Raw genomic sequence first — 9122 nt, forward strand, 5'->3', positions numbered from 1 at the left:
CACCCGATAAGATATCGGGCGAATTGGTATCGGTTTAGCTCTTATCGGGCGGTTATCAGGCGGTTTATTGGCCTAATTCAATCTATATTTCATGCATTACAGAGGGCATACTATTGCAACAAATATACTGAGTGGCAAGTTAGCCTGATGGTCAACTAAATGAGTTTCTTTCCTCTTTCACATGATGAATTTGAACTCATTACATGTTGAGAAATTTGAACCAAGGTTTTTGATTATTACTATTGTTTTATGGTCCGCTTTAATGGCGATATTTATTTTCTACCGGAAGGTAAAATTACCATGTTAATAACCGATTTCACTTTTAATTTGGAGGTGATGCTGCCTTTTCTTCCTACTACTATTATGTATTATCTGCTTGTGAATGAAAAGGCACTAGATTAGTGATGATACAGGTTTGCTGATGGTAAGTTAAGCGAAACTTAAGGTCAATGGTAACGTTTGGCCGATTATGATACTAGTGACGTTTGGATTGGATGCGGAACATAGAGATATGATATCACTAGTGGCCTTTTTGGATTATATATATATATATATATATATATATATATATATATATATATATATATATATATATATATATATATATATATATATATATATATATATATATTCTTAACGGGTTAACGGATTATCTATCAAGAAAATTGAATAATCCGCCCCCAAACTAATAAGCCGTTAATGAAAAAATTCCAATCTGTTCCCCGTCCATTAAACCGTTAACCCGATACCAATAAGCTATTAAGCTTCGGTTTCGGTTCGGTTTTCGATTTCCGTTCGTTTTGACCCCTAATTCCGACCCCGATATCAAAATTTTCACTACCAATCGGAAAACGCCAAAATTCCTATTTCGCTAATTCAAGCCTAAATCTACCACGGACCTCCAAAATATATTCCGACCATGCTCCTAAGTCCCAAATCACCTCATAAAGCTATTTGAACCATAAAAACCAAGTTCGGAGATCATTACTCACAAGTCAACTTTCGGTTGACTTTTCCAACTAAAGCTTCCCAAAAAGAGACTGTCTCATACCTCTCCAAAACCACTCCAAACCCGAATTATCCAACCCGCTACTACATAATACAGTTGAACAAGACATAAAGAAGCAGAAATAAGAGAAATAGAGTGGTAACTCATAAAACGACCGGCTGGGTCGTTACTTCATTGTACTGATTCAAACGGTATGTTAACAATTAATACTTGGGAGGCCATTAATGATATTGTTAAATTTTTGAATAAATTTTATACAGCTACTGTTGAGTTTTCTGGAGCTTATTACCGTGCTGTTACTATGATTTTAGTACATATAACTGAAATTTCTCTTCTACTCTCTAATTTCAAGAAGAAACAAAATATAAGGATGTTGTTGAAAAAAATCCAAAAATATTTCTTTCCAACTCCTCCTATTTACTTAATTGGTGTTGCTTTAAATCCTTCTATAAAGATATCTAATTGTCACTAATTAATCAATGCTTTATATACTTATATGGAGATTGGGCCAACTAAAATCCCAGATGTATATTGTTGTATGAACAAGCTAAATGATTATTTACAGCAATTATATAATTATTATACAAATATAATTGATGATGCTGCTAATAATGTAGGAAATGTTAATCCCACTTTTCATTGTACTACTTCTACTTTAGCATCTGCTACTATGAATGAAGCTGAAGGCATTTACGGTTTTAATATTTGGTCTACATTTTCTTCCACTAAAACCAGTAGCGGGAACATTGATGAGCTTCAATTCTACTTGCAAAAGTAAATGGAGCCTCACCCAAAGGACTTTTCACCGTTATCATGGTGGCATGAAATGAAAAGTAATTTTCGGTTCTTTCAGCAACGGCTCGGGACGTGCTAAATGTGTCAATTTCAACCGTTGCATCAAAGAGCACATTTAGTCAAGCAAGACAACAGCTAGGAGACATCTGTCACTTATTGGAAAGCAATGCTTTGGAAGTTTTAGTATATTTTCAGAAATTAAATCGGATCGGAGCGAAGAAATCAGGGACGTGAAGATGTTGATAAACCAGAAGACGAGGAACTTAGAAGTATATTAATAAATAGTAACTCATCTGAATTCAACACTCCAAAAGATGGCCAAGAAGTTCATATTGATTACGAATATTTTATTAGGGCAATGCAAAATCTTTGAAGTTTGAAGATTATATTTAATTATTCAAATTTGAATTTACTCTTTTTTCTTTAATTTAGTTGTCATAAAATGTAAACTTTAATTTGCAAGTTTAAATTAAAAAAAGAACTTGTAAATTATAAGTTATGTTATAAATATATCATATTATGGATGTTCATTTAATACTTCATTGTAAATAAGCTTCCTGAAGAAGCTTATCCATATGGGACTCCGTTGTAAATATGTTTATCTATTTAGTACTCTATTGGAAATAAGCTTCCCGAAGAAGCTTATAACTTCGGTACCCGGTTATGGATAAAAATTACCCCCGTAGAAGATTATCCATACTGGGTATAATAAGCTTATCCTTTTGATACTCCGTTATGGATAAATATTATCCCCGGTAGAAGATTATCCATACCGGGTACAATGAGCTTATCCTGTCAGTACTCTATTATGGATAATCATTACCCCTAGTAGAAGATTATCTATACTAGGTAGTAGAAGATTATCCATATCTGGTATAGTAGCAGCTTACACAGCAGCTTGCAGTAGCAACTTACACAACAGCTTGTAGTAGCAGCTTACACAGCAGCTTGTAGTAGCAGCTTACACAGCAGCTTGTAGTAGCAGCTTACACAGCAGCTTCCTTTCTTCTATAAATAGAAGAGATTTCAGTTCATTATGTACATCAGTTTGAATTCGAATAATATATCAGTTTCTCTCTATACTTGTCTTTACTTTACAGTCTTTATTTTATAACAAATAGTTACATGTCTGTGTTTTTTAAATAATATATCATTATGGACTGATAACTGTTGTTGTAGGCAAACCCTGTAAGTGGCAAGAACTGATCCCAAGAACCTCCAAACTCCATCTCACACACACACGGAGCATATCCTCTAGTATCTAAATAGTGCGCTCGGACTATCCGTCCATCTAAGGGTGAAATGTTGTGCTCAACCTAACCGAGTACCTAACTCCTGCTATACAGCCCTCTAGAACCGTGATGTAAACTGCATGCCCCGGTCCGAGATGATAGATACCGGCACGCCGTGAAGCTCGACACAACCAGAAATTAAGCCTATGGCAACGGTTGCAATATTGTTGCCATAGCTAGGCAAACCGATGCAATAGATCTGCCGTATCTATTGCAATGGTTTCCTTTTTATCTATTGCCACAGTTATTTTGGTCTATGGCAACGGTTTTGAACCGTTGCAACATAATCTTTTGCTATAGCCCCCGAGGGTACTGCAACGGTTTTTTGATTCTATAGTAACGAATTCTTATTACATATTGTAACGGCTATTGAGGGCTATTGCAATAGCTATTCTTTTATATATTTGATTATAAATAAATTAGTTATCTATATGATATAATATAATACACTGATATTTATTACAAACCACAAAAGGAAGCTATTTATCAACTAAAATAATCCAAAATTTCCAACTATTATCCATATATAAAATAAAAAATAATTACAACATTATTTCACAATCAAGAGTTAGCATACATTGAAATGGTTTCAAAAATGATGGATTGCTAGAAAATCTAATGGAACAACAATGTGTTAATACTCTTAAATAAGATATCCATTGTTTTTGGCTACTCTCGGGTCATTTTTGTCACCTACAAAAGATGATAAATAAATAAATCAGCAAATAATTCACAAAAGAATATATTTTCAATGAATAGACTAATATCGCGACGCACTGTAAGGAAGAATGTACATTAAGTGGGCACAACCAGTACTCAAATCTTGTTCATATTATTCTGAGTGATAAATTAGATCTTCTCCATGGCATGTATTATTCTAACACTTTATTTCACCATTGTGGAAATTATAGGCTACTATAGTTAGAAAGAAGGGCCAGAACAAAGATAAAATCAACAAGAACAAGGAGAAACAAATTGCAACTGAACTGAGCAGTACACTTTTAAGCAATTAATAAACCAAATAAACAAGAGAAAGAAAGAGCATTATATTTCAGAAATGGATTGAAGTTAATCAAGCTCACAGTGGTTCTACAATTGTTTGGTTAATGAACAGACCTAGAACTCCGTGCATTAAGTAAAATGAGGCAAATAGGAAGAACAGGTGAAGAATAAACATCTAAAACTAATTCCAGTAGGAATTGGCTTTTCATTATTTCTGATCACAACCCTAAACTCATGTTTAAGACAGGAACTATACAAGCCAAATTTAACAAATCTACATATCAGCTTGAGAGAGGACATAAATATTTTATAGAATTGGCAATACTGGGGAAATAACGAATAGAAAAGACAAAAAGTTGCAATTATTGACCAATGTTTTCTCAAATTCAAGACTAAGGTAGATGACAGTTACCTATTAGCAAAATTAGCCTCGGTCAAATTTCTCCTCATTTATGTTTCTTCTGTACATATCCACTTGTAAAAAGAGAAAAAATCAAGATATCAATTTGAAATCACATAAAGTCATTCCAACATAACATCAACTCTTCCTAAAGAAGCGAAAGTACTACAAATAGTTCTTGACTCATGTATTTAATTTTAGCATATCCATTTAACGCACTTGAGAAGAAACTAATTTTAAGCTTCTGAGGGACAAACCATGTGTATGAGAATACAAAATAAATGATATTACAAGAACAAGTGAAAGTCACTCTATCTGAATCAACATATAACAACAACAAAACCCTACACAACCAAAGTAATAGATATATATTGGCAATATCCATATGATTTACTCTTAACTTTAGAAATACTTAGGGTTTCAAACTTAAATTCACAACGAACCTATTGAGTATCAAAGTTCAGACTTTAACAATGAGAAGCTAAATAATTAATAAAAGATAAAATTATTTTCTACTGAAAATAGTGTGATAAATAGTTATCTAACTAACAACTCATCATAAATGTGAACATATCCAACTTTCTCTATCATTGGCAATCACTGCAAATGAAGTAAATCTCTTAAGGCTACATAAGTTACAATCAACCACTAGACACACAGTGTGATACTAGTTGAACTCTATGAATTGCACTCTAGATTTTTCATACATACCAACTCTGGTGATATAACCAATAACTTCTTGGCCACAAATTAAACGCAATCAAAAACATACAATTGTGGACAAAAAAGTTCAAAAATATGGTACACTATATTTTACTAGTTAAATGTAAATTCTGGTGAGATAACCATTAATATTAAATTATAGAAAAGAAAATAACAAATTAAACACTAAGATACAAAAAATATATGATCCTATATAACATTATAAATAGAAAACAAAACAATAGCTTCCTAAGTGTAATTTCTCGTGGAGAAATAAAAAATAGCAATGACAACACATGCAAGCATCAAAGTTCTAGAATCACTAATTATAAGCTCCTAATAGCTTCAAATGTATGGGGTACAATAAATTTAGCACCTAGATGATGTTAATAGTAAGACAAGAAAATTTATAGATTGAAAATATTTAGGCCAATTAAGCTTTTCAAATATTGTACAAATCTACAATTATTATAGTTTGCACAAAAAGTATAGCTCTGATGAAAGAAACTTTAGAAAGGATAAATTAATCGTCAAGATAATTTAATGTCTACCTGCAAACTTAATTTCCTATCTTGGGAACATTTAAAATCAAGAGATAAGGGGATGTGTGTGGAAGATTCTTTTATGGGACTTTAGCTTGCAAAGAATATATTTCCATCAAAGTTTAGCTCTTTGAATCTTTTCTTATTGACTGTAACATGATTTTTTTTAATAAAATATAACTGAATGATCTTATAATCTCTTTATGACCTATAAGTTAAAAAAGAATCATCTAATGCAGGAGCAAATGTCAAGAAAACTACTTAAAAAAGTTCTTTTGAAGTTAAAACTATACATGACATGAATCCTTAGAAATGTAGCTCCAGTTTTGAAACAAGCAACACAACTCTACTAGAGTAACAAGATGATGTAAAGAGAATTTTAAATACTAAAAATTTATCACCAAGTTCACTTCCCCTGATGTCTAAGGGCACAAGAGTTTCTCACGGATATCTTGCTACCACTACTGCACCAGCAATCTGCAAATTGCCACAGAGAATACGCAACTAAATTCAGTTCAACTCATCATGTACTACACTTTGGAGACACCACGACCAATAAGTTTTCATGTTGAAAGGAATTATAAATGTAAATATTTGATTCCTCAAGGTCCATCAACAATAATGCCAATACAATCACTGAGTAGCTTCAACTCCTATCATAATATCAGGTTCTCCCCTTATCCTCATGCAGTTTCACTAACTAAATAGGACACATAACGAAACGACAGACACCACAAGTTTTAAAATACCCCCCCCCCCCCCCGGCCTGAGAAGAATGCACACCACACAATGGACTAAACCAAATATAGCTAAGCGCGACAATATTATCCAGGGACATTAATAGTGACTAACTCTTGCAACAAAGAAGAGGAATATGACAAGCCTACTTGCTACTGTTAGGTTGGCATTCTATCGAATATTGGAGGTACATGACATACTCGATTAAGCTCAATTTTAACCCCAACAAACGAGCAATTCACCTATTGCAACATCAAAATCGATCACATAACAAAGTATAGTTAAAAACCTATTTACCCACATAATTACACCCTCAAAATCTAATATTAACCTAGAGATACGTTCACCCACTTAGATGAGAAATTTTTAAATACTAGAATAAAAAAGAAGAAGCAATAAGTTGAATTAATCTTGAATCTGACCCACAATAAAGAAAATTAAGAAACCTCGACTATTTTGACCCACAATAGCAAAGAAAACTAATGTAGACCAAGCGAATGAAATTGGTCAAAGAACGTTATGTTACAGTGCTTGAGGGCTAACATTGGATGCCTTCAAAGCAAAAAAAGAAAAACAAAAGCTTTGCCATGGGAGGTTAGGTCGTCTGGAGGCGATTAAGGAAATTTTTGCCGGAGGATTTTTTTGGTTTATCCCAAATTTATAAAAAAAAAAGTAAAAAAACTTACAGCGATAGTTTCTCCCACAACTACCAGCGACAATTTTAGCGAGGAACGGGATCGAAGAGATGGAAGAAACTTTGGTTATGTGTCCCTTTTTTGCTATTTCTTAGCGTCAACCTCTCGGCTTTCTCTTCCTTCTTTCAAGTAGTATGAACGACCAAATCAAAACCCTAATTGAAAAATTATAGAAATCTCAATCGCGCCCAAATAGTATGAACGCCAAATTGGTTCTCATCTTTAATTTATCGAATTTGGTTATGGATTGAGGTTTAATTCCATAAAGAATCCTTCTTTTTGCCTTATAGGATCTGGGTATTCTTTGGTTTATGTTTACCGAGAGATAATGGTTAGAAATCAACTTATTTATTTTGCCTAACTTATTGATTAAAAGTTAATTAATTCTTATCACATAAAAAATTATTAATAAATAAAGAAAAAAATAGAATTTAAAAGAAGAGAGGTTTTGGCGAGTTTCATGAAAATTGATAGGGGAAATTATGAGGGATTAATAACCGTTCCAATTGAATTCTTTTTCAAGATTCGTTGCAATAGATATATCTATTGAAACGGTGCAGATAAACGTTGCAAAACCAGACACCAATAAGAACGGTTCCCACTCAACTGCAATGGTTCTATAGTTAAAGTCTGCCGGTAGTATCCATTTCTTTTTGCAACGGTTACAACCATTGCAATAACCTATCTATAGTAACGGTTTCGGAACAGTAGCAAAAACATCCGTTGCCATAGGCCCATTTTCTAGTAGTGTGACAATCTCGTGGATATAAACTCGAGCCAACTGCTCAGAAGAATAAGTAGTCATCACAGGAATGAAATGAGCTGACTTGGTCAGCCTATCTACAATCACCCAAACTACATCAAACTTCCGTTGAGTCCGTGGGAGTCCAACAACGAAATACATAATGATCCGCTCCTATTTCCACTCCGAAATCTCTAATTTCTAAAGCAACCCACCTGGCCATTGATGCTCATACTTCACCTACTAGTAATTAGACACTGGGCTACATATTCCACTATGTCCTTTTTCATTTTCCTCCACTAATAATGCTGCCTCAAGTCCTGATACATCTTTGCGCCACCCAGATGAATTGAGTACCATAAACTGTGAGCCTCCTGGAGAATCAACTCACGCAAACCATCTACATTGGGCATATACAGCCTGACCTTCATCTTCAACGCACCATTATCTCCAATAGTGACCTCCTTAGCATTACCGTGCTGAACCGTGTCCTTAAGGACAAGTAGACGGGGGTCATCATACTGACACTCCCTGATACGATCATAAAGAGAAGACTGAGAGACCACACAAGACAACACTCAACTCGACTCGGAAATATCCAATCTGACAAACTGGTTGTCCAAGGCCTGAACATCCAATACTAATAGACTTTTTGCTGCTGGTAGATTTGCTAAGCTCCCCAAACTCTTCGCCCTGTGACTTATGGCATCGGCCACCACATTGGCCTTCCTAGGATGGTACAAAATGGTAATATCATAATCTATACGCAACTCCAACCACCTCCGCTGACGCAAGTTAAGATCCTTTTTCTTGAATAGATGCTGCAAACTCCGATGATCCGTGTAGATCTCACAAAGGACACCATATAAATAGTGCCGCCAAATCTTCAAGACATGAACAATAGCTGCTAACTCAAGGTTGTGGATAGGATAGCTCCTTTCGTGCACCTTCAATTGTATGGATGCGTAGGTAATCACCCTACGGTCCTGCATCAACACCGTACCGAGACCAACCCGCGACACATAACAATATACAGTATAAGATCCTAAACCTTTAGGTAATACCAATACTGAGGATGTAGTCAAAGCTGTCTTGAGCTTCTGAAAGCTCTCCTCACACTGCTTTGTCCACCTGAACTGAGCACCCTTTTAGGTCTGCCTGGCCATAGGTGCTGCAATAAATGAGAAACCCTCTACAAATCGACG

At 34.5% G+C, this 9122-nt stretch overlaps 1 long non-coding RNA gene across 1 annotated transcript; it reads right to left on the reverse strand.

Annotated features, from left to right (window-relative positions):
• Positions 1–3602: 3602 nt before the first annotated feature.
• On the reverse strand, positions 3603–7560 carry LOC107800515 (uncharacterized). Its single transcript, XR_001651429.2, has 3 exons — positions 7167–7560; positions 4511–6219; positions 3603–3789 (listed from the first exon to the last, which is right to left on the reverse strand). It is a non-coding gene; the product is annotated as an uncharacterized LOC107800515 (long non-coding RNA).
• Between the last annotated feature and the right edge of the window lie 1562 nt (positions 7561–9122).

This window comes from Nicotiana tabacum, chromosome 6 (assembly GCF_000715075.1).
Source record: "Nicotiana tabacum cultivar K326 chromosome 6, ASM71507v2, whole genome shotgun sequence".
Lineage (NCBI taxonomy): Eukaryota > Viridiplantae > Streptophyta > Magnoliopsida > Solanales > Solanaceae > Nicotiana > Nicotiana tabacum.